This window comes from Solanum stenotomum, chromosome 7 (genome assembly GCF_019186545.1).
Source record: "Solanum stenotomum isolate F172 chromosome 7, ASM1918654v1, whole genome shotgun sequence".
Lineage (NCBI taxonomy): Eukaryota > Viridiplantae > Streptophyta > Magnoliopsida > Solanales > Solanaceae > Solanum > Solanum stenotomum.
In genome coordinates, this window is record NC_064288.1 from 49,953,981 (window position 1) to 49,968,614 (window position 14,634).

At 31.8% G+C, this 14,634-nt stretch overlaps 1 protein-coding gene across 2 annotated transcripts in view; it reads right to left on the minus strand.

Moving 5' to 3' along the window:
* Positions 1 to 14,634, minus strand: part of LOC125870359 (MLP-like protein 28) — a 214,051-nt gene that overhangs the window by 39,418 nt on the left and 159,999 nt on the right. The gene's annotated exons all lie outside the window — the stretch shown is intronic.

The following is a 14,634-nucleotide window of genomic DNA, read 5'->3' on the forward strand; positions in this document are numbered from 1 at the left end:
TTTAGAGCTAAGGAACGAACCCCAGGTGACTCCTACTCGTTTTCCATCATTCTTGAGGCTAAAGGTTGGATTTTAACTTCCCGGATCCCTTTTTCGATCCGTAGAACGTAATCGAATAGGTAATTATCAATGGGGGAGGGTTTTGATCAAGATTCTATGGTGGAAACAACCCTAAATTGGATTTGGGATCATGGGTTGATCTAGGGTTTGTTAGAATTGTTACTAATCCGGGTAATTAGTGATTGTTTATTGATTCTTGTATTACATTGATTGTTTGTAGACCAAGAACGAGCGGAACGAATCTAGAAAGGGAAGAATCAAGTTTCTTAGGGTTTCAAGCTTGTTTCGAGGTAGGTGATAGTTATAATTCTATGATTGTGTGATGTATGTTTGTTCTTGCTTCATTATGATACATCTATGTATGTGGATGTTACATTGTTGATCACACTTGTTGTAAATGAGATAGATGAATGACTATATGCCATAAATCACTTCTTGATTGTATGATTATTGAGAATATACTTGTGATTGTGATTGTGGTGTGTTGATTGGATCGGATACTGCGTTTCGATATACTAATTAGGATTGATTGCCACGTTTCGACACAAGTATGGGATCGGTTTCCATGTTCCGGCATAACTATGGGATCGGGTACCACGTTCCGATATGCTAACCGTTTGGGTTTGGGTTCCATGAGATGAGTAATAACTTGTGGTAAATGTATATTGTTGAGCATGCTGATAATATTGTATATGTTCGATATATGCATGCGATTATATTGTTATTTGACTTGCTTATGTTACACTTAGTGGGATAGCCGCATAATCCTACCAGTACAATGTGGTTGTGTACTGATACTACACTTGCTCTTATTTTTGTTGAGTATATGGCATCTTTAGGCGGCAATTGACATACTCCATATGGAAGATCAGTGATCTTGTTCGAATTCAAGGGTGAGCCAATTCTTCCGGGCTGCCATGAGTTCTCCTTTCGTCTATGTCTATATTTCGGACTTAGACTTTTCTAGTTTGTTATAGTTCATTAGTTTGGGGTTGTAACCCTTCTTGTTTAGACTTATGGATCTTATTAAATGTTTTGGTATATTGACTTTCAGATTCTAGGTATTAAATTCCGCATTTGTTTAGCTAATTAACTTGCTTCCGTGACTTAATTGCCTTAGTTTTGGTTTAGTTGCTTAGCTTGGGTTGTAGTATTGGTTCTCCCACTGGATGATTAGTGTGGGTGTCAATCACGACGGTCTAGGTCTTGACAAAGTTGGTATCAGAGTCTAGGTTCGTTGATCTCGATGTACCAAAATGAGTCTAGTAGAGTCTCATGGAACGGTACGAGGACGCCTTTACTTTTCTTCGAGATGCTATAGGACTTTAGGAAATCTCTATGTTTTCTCTTGTCTTCTTTCGTGCTATAGCTTGATTCCAATTGGTATCTATCGATTCAAATTGGTATCTAACCTCTTTCACTCTTCTGTCAGTAGATGGTTAACACTAGATTCAACGGCGTCAGGACTGTAGCTCCCGTCAATGCTCCGATTAAGGAATATGTACTGAGAGACCACGGTCGATGCAGGGATTTAGGAAGAGCTAGGGGTAGAGGCTGTGGAAGAGTAACACATATTGGGGATGGAGCTCTTGTTGAGAATTCTCTTATGAATGAGAACCCTCATGCGCATCATGAAGAGATAGAGAAGAATATTGATATTGAGGATGTTGAAGAGGTTGGACATGAGAAAGAGGTGCCGATTGGAACTACATATGTTCCTCCCTTGGATCCAGTGTTAGCTCAACAAATTATGTCGTTCTTGAAGGGATTGGTTGGTCCAGGAGTGCTTCCTTTTGTTCAAGCAACTCAAGCTCCTGGTAATGAGCATGAAATATTAACTAAGTTTATGAAGCTAAAGCCTCATATGTTTCTTGGTTCTGAGAATGAGGATGCTTATGAGTTCATCTTAGATTGCTATGAGAGGTTTCATAAGTTGGGAATTGTCCATCAGTATGGGGTTAAGTTTGTGTCCTTTCAACTTCAAGGCGAGGCTAAGCAATGGTGTAGAGCTTATATGGAATGCAGATCTTCTACTTTACCTCCACTTACTTGGACCCAATTTCATGCTCTGTTTCTAGAGAAATATGTACCTAGGACTATGAGGGATCGCAAGAAGGATGAGTTCATGGCTTTGGAGCAATGTGGTATGGTTGTGGCTGCTTGTGAGGCCAAGTTCCTACAAAGATATGCTACTCAATTGGTGACTACTGAGGAAGAGAGAATCTGGTTATTTACGGAATTCAATTTGGGTGAGTAGAACTCCCGAAACTGACTTTGGCTTGAACGAGTATTTCTCAGTGTCGTTGGTTGAAGGTGTCACTACAACAAATATGATATTCAGCTACGAAATTAGTAGCTACGACATGAAATTCGTCACTATTTGCTCACTTTTAGTGACAAAAATTATAATTTGTGCTTAAATATACGATCCACATATTTTTAATGAGAAAACATAAAAATTCGTAGAAAAATTTTGTCCACTAAAGTTTCCTACCAAAAAATGAATTGGCGCCATTTAATGAGCACTATTAGCCACAGATTTGAAGTTATTGGTGACACATTATTTTGTCACTAATAATGTTCCCATTAAGCGACAAACCATTTTTTGTCCCTAATTTAGTTAAATTTTAGATACAAAGAACTTTTGTCGCAAAAAATATATTTATATATTAGTGACGAACCATTTTTTTGTCCTAAAATTAGTTAAATTTTGTATACGAAAAAGATTTGTCACAAAAAATTATATTGATACATTAGTGACAAATCATTTTTTGTCTTAAAATTAGATAATTTTTTATACAAAATTTTGTTGTCACAAAATATATATTGATACATTAGTGACAAACCATTTTTTGTCCTCAAATAGTTAATTTTTTTATACGAAAAACTTTGTCGAAAAAAATATATTGATACAGTAGCGACAAACTAGAGTTTTGTAGTTAATCATTGTAAACATTAGATGCAAATTTGCATTCTCCTTTAAATAATTTTAATATGTGTAGAACAACATGACAGATTTGAAAGATCTATATACATCAGGAGAGTCTTCCATGACTATTGATGAAATTGTGGATACTATACTTGGTACAAAGTCGGGTACATAAAAGGACTTGGTTATGGTCCAAAACCTAATACTACAAGATCTACACAAAGGAGAACAGCAGAGTTAGAAGACTCCCTCAAAAAGGCAAAACAGGAAGCTGTTAGTGCCCAACTTGAATTACAGAATCGATTAAATGCAGCTGAAACCGTGGTAGATAATCAGCAGTCTCAAATAGAAGACCAACAATCTCAAATACAAGACCAGCAATCTCAAATACAATCATTAAATTCTCAATTGAATACTATAGTGGCACGCCAAGAGGAAATGTTTAGAAAAATGCAACTTCTTTCTCGCTCATCGCCACCAAGTTTAGAAGTAACTCAAACTTATATGATAATTTTTTTAATTTGTTTATATTAAATATATAAATATGTAGCATTTAGTATCTAACTTTGCATATTTTTCTTCATGATTCAACAAAGATTGAGGTTCATCAAAATGTCAACTTAAGGTATATTTTTATTTTTATTTCTCCAACTTAAAGTCCATGCTTAACAAGTTATAGTTTATACCTATTATGTTTTATTTATACCATGATATATTAGTTAATACCTTACCTCATAAAAAAGTTAGTATGAAACATGGCCTATACTTTACACTTTAGCTGCTTCTTAAGCTTATTAGATAGTGTAGAAAATGCTATACTACCTTATAAAGGGGAATCATTGCCAATACCTATGTATTGATAGAGAGAAAATTCCTTCTTATCACAAGATTTGTAGATTTTAAGACTATGGGAGTAGGATATAAACTTGTAAAACTACAATTATTATCCTTCTCAATGTCTTACTCCTTGCTTATGGTGTATTTAGTCATTCAGTGATGGTTTGGTCTAAATTTTCTTAATTCTTGATATCAAAGATTTGTAGTATTAAGGAATTCCAGTACCACATAGAAGCAACATAGTTTCTTTCCAACAAAGCTCCGTTTGAAACAATCAAAAAGAAAAGTAAGACACATAATTTGAATCGAATGAAATACCATTCTGATGAGGAAAAAGTTCATTGTGCTCAGAAGTTCAACCAACTTTCAACTTTTTGTCCTTTTTTTTTCTCTTTTCTGCTTCCTCTTACTCCTAAAATCTATTCCAGCTTTCATACTTGCTAGATAGAAGGTGTTGTGTATTTTCCTATTTATTTAGTAAAAGGTAAGACTCATATAACTCTTAAGCTTACTTTAGCTGGTATGATTTACAATAAGTACTAGAAACATAATAACTTAGGAAAAGAAGAGGTGGATTTAAGGGAATGAAGAAGATCAGTATAGATCCACGTTGCACGAGGTGAGGAATGTGTTAGGGAGAGATGTTAAAGAAGTTCAAGAAACACAGTCGTAGAATTTGGCAGGTCATTGTCCGGGCTTTAGAAAGAATCAGTAATGTGTTATGCTTATTAAAATACTTCAGTAAGGTGTTATGTTTCCATAATGCTTCATTCCTAGCTTCCGATATGTGTGATATTGCAGCTGTCAGGATTGCCCATATTGGTGCATCCTTGGATGTCTTGTTAGTAGCAGCAGTAGAATGAGCACCCTTTCACCGAGCTTTCATCCCTTTGTAGGACTTCATGTGGGCATGAAGTTTCTTTGGCTTGAATGGTTTCCCACATTGCCTGCAACACACATTCATAAATTAAATACTATGCTGACATTTAAGAAAAGATACTCCCTCCGAACCACTTTACTTGTCGAATTTACTAAAAATAGATAGTCCAAAATAATTGTTATTTTATAATTGTGTATTTTCCTCAGGCCTTGAATCATCCATTTCCACAGTATCCAACACTACATTTGTTCTTCATACCTCAAATCTTCTTCTAGTACCAGCAATTGTCTTATTTATGTGTATATTCCCATCAGTCAGCCCCCTTTATACACTTTGTTATTCATTTAACTCATAGGTTATCAACTTTGTTGGCTATATTCCAGACATACTTTCCTATTGCAGCTTCATTCCATAACACACAATCAGTGATCCCAAGTCATCCTTTTCTTTTTCGCTTGCATACTATATCCCATGAAAGGAGAAATTCTAATAAGTTACCAAATTCAAATTCTGAAAATCTATAATTTTCCATTCCTATAATATTTCTTATTCACAATTCCATTGTAATTCTATCCCATTTTCCAGAAAATTGGGAATACCCTTATCGCCAATTCTGCTGCATATTACTCAATTTGTTTCGACCTACCTTTCAGATTTCGTCTTCCTAAATTGATAAGAATTGCTTATTTCTGGTTTTTAATTTGTTTCAATGTTTGAAAATCAGTTTCTTGTGGTGGTTGTGGAAGGAAAACTATGGATATGATATAAATAAGCTTAACAAACCTTTTGGTTGGTGAAATCTGATTATTTGCTTGGTATCTGATGACTTTATGGATTGCAATTTATTTTATTCTTTGAACCCCTAAGTATTGAAGGATTGGTGACTTAATGTGAGGACATTGTTTGATATTTTAGGCATAGATTGAAGAAAATTATTTGAAAGTTACTTATTGTGATCAGTTCAGCCCATGAATTTTGTTTGTTGGAGTGTATTTCCTGCAAACAACTTTTATCTTTCAGCACTTGTTTAGGTAGTGAAAAAATAATAGACCAGTATACATGTATATGCAGCAGCATGGTATTGACCAGTTGAAGCCTACTAGTGAAACACAGGTTCCTCGAGCCTCACATTTTCACCTTGGCTACCATTTTGTCTAATAACACATCGCAATCTACAACATTTAGTGTTCTAGAAGTGATGGGCACGCCTAGGTATTTAATTGGTGGTTACCTCTGGCGTATTCAGACAATTAACATATATCATTTACCTCTTGTTTTCCCATGATGGAAGTATAAGCATTAAACTTTGTAGCATTTGTAGTGAGCCATGTGACCTCTGAGAATGTTTTTATTCCTTATCTTATTAGCATTAACACATATGTTATATTCCCTTTGCAAAATATGAGCATGTTTATCTGCAAAGCAAAAGTGTTTCAGTTTCAGCCATCCATAGCATCAACGCCTTGTGAAGTACTTCATGCACACCACAAATAGCAGTGGGGATATATTTCGTATATATGTGTAGCTTCATATTATGCATGATTGATTTATCTTTGCAGAAACTTGGCATTACAATGTATGAAAAACATAATGTAATGTTGCAGATTCTACTTTATATTAAATCTTATAAATTTGTTTTCTCTTTTTTACACAGGTATAAAAGGTGAGAATTGAATCAAGACTAATGCAAACTAAGTATCACCACATTATTGGTACTTTGGAAGAAACTTCTACTTTTCAGTCTCAGTTTAGGAGTAATATTTATTCTATTTCAGTTAGATTTGCTTGTTATTGGACTTATTTTATTTTAATTTAAGGAGCTTGTAATGACATATTACCTTCATATATTTTACTCAATTTCAATTGTATGATCATGGTTGGATTTCATTATTATCTAGCATGTTTCTTATTTAATTTTAGATTTATGCAACTCTATAATTTAAAAAATAACATTGATATAAAATAATTAAATGTCATCAATGAATGCAATTGGTGACAAAAGATTTCGCCATTAAAGGTAACTTTTAGCAACGATTAAATCAAACTTTTTAAGACAAATATTTTTGTCACGAAATAAATAAATTTGCCATTTAGTGACAAAAATATATTTGTCGCAATTTACTCCTTTTTATTGAATACAAATTATTATTTTTTATTTTATGACAATTGTAATTGTCATTAATCATGATAATTTATTGTGACAATACATGTTGTCGGTAAAAACATTATTTTTAGTGACGAAATGATAGATTTAACCACAAAATTATCAACCTTCTTTATAATAATAAATTTGTCCTTAATTTATACATTTAAGGACAAAATGATTTTTTGTATATAAAAAATAGTCATTAGTGATGATATTACATTTATTCAACTACGAAATATATATCACTTTAGAGAGAATTGATGTCGTCACTGATTAACCTAAATAATTAACGACGATACAATTTTGTCGATAGTAATAACCTTTTTAGTGACAAAACATACTATTAACTACAAAAAAATTATTTTTTTTATCACAAATATATTCGTCACAAATGTATATTCATTTGGGGACGATTTTTCTTTTCTGTAGTTAATATAATACCTTTAGCGACGAAGCACTAAATCGTCTTTGTATACTTTTAGTGACGCACATTTAGTGACGATTGATAGACGAAATTTTTTTCATCACACAAGATTTTTAGTGATGAAATACGATTTATAGATGACAAAATTATTCGTCCCAGATAATCAAATTTGTTGTAGTGTGTGTTGTGAAATAGGAATTTTGGAATTCTTTAAATAGCTCTCTGTCTCGTGCAACCCGCTTTGGTGGAGATTTTGGTCGCTTTGGCGGGGCCGCTGTGGCGGGCCAGACGAGACTTAAAGTCGTAAATAAACCCCTAAACAACCTTATTATGCACTTTTCGGTTTTTAGAGCTATGGAATGAACCTCAGGTGACTCCTACTCGTTTTCCACCATTCTTGAGGCTAAAAGTAAGATTTTAACTCCTCGAATCCATTTTTCGATCCGTAGAACGTAATCGAATAGGTAAATATCGATGGGGGAAGATTTTGATCTAGATTCTATGGTGGAAACAACCCTAAATTGGATTTTGGGATCATGGGTTGATCTAGGGTTTGTTAGAATTGTTAGTAATCCGGGTAATTAGTGATTGTTTATTGATTCTTATATTACATTGATTATTTGTAGATCAAGAATGAGCGGAACGAATCCATAAAGGGAAGGATCAATTTTCTTAGGATTTCAAGCTTGTTTTGAGGTAAGTGATGATTGTGATTCTATGATTGTGTGATGTATGTTTGTTCTTGCTTCATTATGATACATGTGTGTATGCGAATGTTGCATTATTGATCACACTTGTTGTAAATGAGATAGATGAATGACTATATGCCATGAATCACTTCTTGATTGTATGATTATTTGTATGATTATTGATAATGTACTTGTGATTGTGATTGTGGTGTGTTAATTGGATCGGATACCGCGTTCCGGTATACTAATTGGGATCGGTTGCCACGTTTTGGCATAAATATGGGATCGGTTGCCACGTTCTGGTATGCTAACAATTTGGGTTTAGGTTCCATGAGAGGAGCAATGACTTGTGATAAATGTATATTGTTGAGCATGCTGATAATATTGTATATGTTCGATATATGCATGTGATTATATTGTTGTTTGACTTGCTTATGTTACACTTGGTGGGATAGCTGCATGATCCTACCAGTACACTATGGTTATGTACTGATACTGCACTTGCTCTTATTTTTGTTGAGTACAGGGCATCTTTAGGCGGCTATTGACAGACCTCGTCTAGATGATCAGTGATCTTGTTCGAATTCAAGGGTGAGCCAATTCTTCCGTGTTGCCATGAGTTCTCCTTTCGTCTATGTCTACATTTCAGACTTAGACTTTTCTAGTTAGTTATAGTTCATTAGTTTGGGATTGTAACCCTTTTTGTTTAGACTTATGGATCTTGTTAGATATTTTGGTACATTGACTTTCAGGTTCTAGGTATTAAATTCCTCATTTGTTTAGATAATTAACTTGCTTTCGTGACTTAATTGCCTTAGTTTTGGTTTAGTTGCTTAGTTTGGGTTGTAGTAGTGGTTCTCACACCAGATGGTTAGTGTGGGTGCCAATCACGACGGTCTGGGTCGTGACAATAAGAAACCTCATGCCCATCTCGTTTCAAATTTCTATTGGAGTTAAATTGTCTTCCATCATGTGTCTAATCTTCATTCTTTTGTATGTACAATCGATTCTTAATTGTTTTGAAATACCATTTACTAGATCGTTGTAGGTTGCATTGTCTATCAAAAGTATTCCATCAATTCTATAATTTTCATATTCAATTTCAGAGATCCATGAACTCGAATGCCTCAACAATATTGTGATATTTGCCATTTACAAAAAAAAAAAAAAAAAAAAAAAACCTCGAAAATTGAAGATTCAAAGGAAGGAATTGATGAAGAAGATGAAGTTTATAATTTCAAAATTACAATTGTTTATGATATAGACTTTTTTATCAAAATGGTAACACTTGATACAGACGGATCCACTAAGTCTGTTTTGTTTGTTAATTTCCCATCATTTACTCCTTTAATTAAGGAATGAAGCTACAACATTTAATTCAAATAAATTGAATCACGTATCTCGTCCGTTTAAGTCTAATAGATACATGTATCAAACGACTTGTGGTACATATATTCGATACCTGAAAATGATATAGAAATTAATATTGAAAACTATCTGGATTCCTAGTAATTAGGATCTAATGTACTGAAATTTATGTAGTTTACCCTTTTATTTCTAGTGAGATCGATTTAAATTTTAATTTCATTTGCCTTTTTTACATTTTTAATTATCTGTTAGTTGGAATTACATTAGCTTTTTATTTCAAAATCTCAAATCGTTAAACCCCGTTAAATAGTGAAAATTCTAATCCCTCTAGTATTCTTAAATAATTAATTTTTAATTTTGTAAAAAAAAAGTGAATATTTTTGGAGATTTGAGATGTAAATGAGAAATGAGAAGATCTCATCTTTTCATTGTTTATAAATCATTCATCCCGTTTACTTTTATTTATCACTTATTTCTAAAATAGATTTTCATTTTTACTTGTCACTTTTGACATATTAAGAAAAAACAACAATTTTTTTCATATTTTACCCTCAACATTAAATACTTATTTTTCAAATCATTTTCAAAGACCTAATACTAAACATCATATAATAGGGATAGTTTGATAAAATACCTTATATCAATGATTGTTTTCTTAATAAGTGTGTCAAGTCAATTAGTAACAAGTAAAAATGAATTGAGAGAGTAATAAGAGAGTCTTGCCTTAGATTCATACATTTAAAAATCTAAAATTCTTCTTTTCTTTTTTGTGCAATTTTTTCAAATAAAATCTAAGTGTCGGGTGATTTAGTCGAAGTTTTGTAATTTGGATTGCCACTATAAAAAAATGCTTTTCCATGTATAAACGCTCAAAATCAAATGAGCTTTTAAAAAAATTTCATGTATATACTTGATCCTTTTAAAAAATTAGCAATATATATATATATATATATGAGGAGGAGGCGAAGAGCAATTTATATAAACTTCATACCCATGTCTTATTACCCAACACAAAGGGTAACATAGTTGACAACATATATCACTTACATGAGAAAGACACAACAAACATAAAAAAAGTACACAACCAACAAGGATTGCTTTTTTCACCATACTTTCAAACAACAAACAAAGCAAAGTTTATTTTTGTAAGCTCACATGCTTCTATATGATTCCATCCTAAGTTGCTCGGACTATTCAAAAATGTTGCCACATTTGTATTAGATCCTTCAAAAATGCACTATTTTAAAGGATTTGATACACACCTAATGACATTTTTTAAGAGTCTGAGCAACATAAATCTTATCAATTCATCAATTGGCATGGTGATCATCAATAGCTTTTGTCATACCAACAACGAAGTTCAGCAAACTTATAAGTTCAAGAACATTCTCATTTGGCCTTTCATACTCCAATGTCCAGCTTACTAAATCGATTTCGTCTTTTGTTTCAATATGAAGAGTTCCTTTTAAATTATCATATATATCCATTACATCTCCTTCAAATTCTGAGTGTGAGCACCTTTTTTCATGATCTGTAGTTTCAACTACTTGTTTGGATATCTTCTTTTCCCCATCTAACTTAAAAAAAAAAAGAGTTATTCCCAAATTTCATCATGGATAACCATATTTGTCCTTAAGAAAATTAAAGAAGAAGTTGAAATTGAGAAATCAAATAGAGTTGACATGTTTTTTAGGAAGGAAGACACTACAAGAAAATGTATTTATAGCTATAAAATTTAAGCTATGAATTTGAAAATCGTAGCTATTACTTAGTAATAGCCACAACAATTCACAATTTGTGGCTATCAAAAAATTCGTCAAATTTCATAGTCACGACAATTAAATTGATAAAGCTAAATCCTTACTATTGCTATTATTGCTATAATTGCTAAAAATTGTGACAATAATGATCTAAATAGCTATAATTTTACTGTTACAACAAAGTTCTATAGCTAATTGTACGTTATTGTCACGCGATAAAAGTCATTGTAGCAATAGTAACCCTTTAGCCACAATAAGATATTTGACACAAAATATTGTAGCTATATAAATACTTTTACTTCAAGTTATAAACTATTGTAGCTATAGTTAAATGAAATAGCCATAGAGTTTTCGCTATAATATAATATCATAGCAATTCAATATTATTTGCCGTAAATTCATAGTAATAACAACTTTTAGCCACAATAAATTATTTGAAGAAACATTTGTAGCTAAATAAATAAGTTTGCTTTAAGTTATAAAAAAATTGTGGCAATAACTATAAGATATAACCATAAATTTTTTGCCGGAATGAAATTTTACAAGACTGTGATTTTTCGCCATAAATATAAATTTTCCATACTAATAATAACTTTTTAGCCACTATAAATTATTGGAAGAAAAACTCGTAGCTAAATAAATATTTTTCATTTTCAAAAAATTGTGGCATACTAAATGATATAGTCATAAATTATTTACTATGATAAAATTTCATAGTTAATGATTAAGTTTTTTCATGATCATGTGGAAATTAGTTGGAGCAATAGTAAAATTTTACTCATAAAAATAAAAAATTATAACATAATTAACGTTTTGTTTTGAGTACCAAAAAATGTGGCAATAATTAACTTAATAGTATAATAATTTGTCATTGACAAAATGATATAGGAACGTAGAGTATCCCAATAGAAAAAGGATAGGGAACAATTTTTCATCAAACAATGGATGTCAATAGTTTGAGAAAAAAAATCCCCTTAAAAACTATTAATGTTTAGTATATTAATGGCCTAGTGGCCAAAAAGTGTTTTGAAAAAAATTATTTGGTATATTGATAACAATTTTTTTTCCATGTAACTGAAAACTTCATCAATGTATACCAGTAAATAATAATATTTCAACTCAATTCAACTACTATTATCAACTAAATAATAATACTAATTCACATATAATTGGAGTAACTTATTAAAATAAAGATCAATTCTCAAAAGTAAGTAAAAGTAAATAAGACTTCCAAATAGTTACAATAATAAATCTTCATCATCAGCTTCTGATTCTGATTCGTTGTCTTCAATGATATCATCAACTATAGTAACATCGGTGCTAATAACATCCAGATCATTTCTTTTCAATTTATGAAGTCTTCATTATCCTCAAATCTATGCGAGAAATCATTACAAACATCTTGTTGAAAGGTCTCTTCGTCAATAGCACCTCCAGTAAAGTAACTAGAATGACCATTCAAAACAATTCACCAATTGGGATGAAGATTATCCTTAACATAAAAAAATTGTTCTACTTGAGATACAAGTACAAATGGTTCATTTGTAGCTAATTTTCTCTTCGTGTTAACACTAACATAATCATGTTTATCTATTTTCACTCCATTTCCACTATTATCAACATTTCACCAATCACACTTAAACAAAACAATGTGCTTACCTCCGAAATATTGAAGTTCTACTATGTCAGCTAGAACGCCATAGTAATTGTTATTTTGACCATTCACCACTCCTCTTACTAAAACACCACTATTTTGTGTCTTCCTCTTTTCCTCGAGTAGTTTAGTATGAAATCTAAAACCATTTATTGCATACCCCTTGGATCTTTGAACTCCCTCAAAAGGACCTCTAACTAAAGAATACAATTCACAGCTTGCAAGTGAATTTTCTTCTTTGTGCATTTGGACAATCTATACAAAAAATCAATTAATCAATGATAATAAATAAGTATTACAAATTTAATATATTATAAAGTAAAAAACTTACTCAATGGAAAAACTAATCATCAAAGTTCATGCTCTTATTGCTCTGCTCATATTCACTGTTATACAAATAAATGTTAATTATATAAAAAGTAAAAGTCCCTTTCACTATTTCCTTATGCTAGCAGAGGTTATGAAAATGAAAAAAGTAGGAGACCATTTGGCACCATTGTTTTTCATGTCATGAAATTGATGATGTTAGGTAATGAGACTTTACTATCAAAAACTAAAGAATCAGGATTTTTCATGGAAATAATAGTACATGATTCAAATCAATGAGAATCTATTTTGGCAAATGCACAACATGCCACTTAGAATAATGTTTTAAAAAAAGTCATTAATGAATTTTTAGCTCGAGGTAACTTCAAAAATAACGGTAAGAGATGAGGGAAAGCTAACAAAACATACCGTAGAAATGGTTGAACTTCTTCACAATTTCTCAAGACATAAAGATGAGCTTGTTTTAGCTCAGATTCTTCAAGATTTCTTGATGCATCTCTTAATAAAGGAGAACCCTTTTGTTCAAATACTGATAATCCATTATATTTCTCAGCATGATCAATTTCATGATTCTTGTCCATTCGATTATGCCATTTTGCACTTCCATATAAATACCTTGGGTAAAGTATTATACATTCTTCAACAATATACCCTTCTATCATACACCCTTCCGGATGATTTCTATTACGAACATAACATTTCAATATGCGTAAAAATTTGCATGATATAACGCATCACTCAAACTTCTTTTTAACATGATAAATTAACAAGCAACATAAAATTAAATCAAAATTATAAATTTAAAACATACCGCTCAATAGGATACATCCACCTATTTTGTACAGGTCCGACAAGCTTAGCCTCTCTTGGAAGATGAATGACCAAATGAACCATAACGTTAAAAAATGCTGGTAGAAATATCTTTTCTAATTTGCTCAGTGTTATTGGAATTTGAGCTGCAAGTTGATCCAACACATCAACCCTTAGAGTTTTCGAACACAATTCTTTGAAAAAAAAATACTTAACTCGGTGATAGCATCATAGACATTGCTTGGCACAACTCCACGAATTGCAAGAGGAAGTAGTTGTTCCAATAAAATATGTGAATCATGACTCTTTAATCCATTAATTTTACGATCCTCTGACTTCACCCACCATGATATATTGGAAGAATAACCATTTGGAACCTTAACCACTTTCAAGAACTTGCATACTTTAGGCTTCTCATCTCGTGATAAAGAATAGCATGTTGCTGGGTAATACCATTTTCCATCTCTATAAGTTGGATGTAAATCTCTTCTTATACCCATTTCCTTCAAATCACGACAAGCATTCAAATTATCTTTTGTTTTTCCTTCAAAATCTAGTAATGTCCCAATAATATTATCACACACATTTTTTTCAATATGCATCACATCCAAATTATGGCGTATTAAATTATTTTTCCAATAAGAAAACCTAAAAAATGGCTCTTTTTCTCCAGCTATGTATCCCTTTACTTTTATCAACAAATGATTAGTTATTTATTTTTTTGTGCTCGATATGCAAGTAAAAAATATT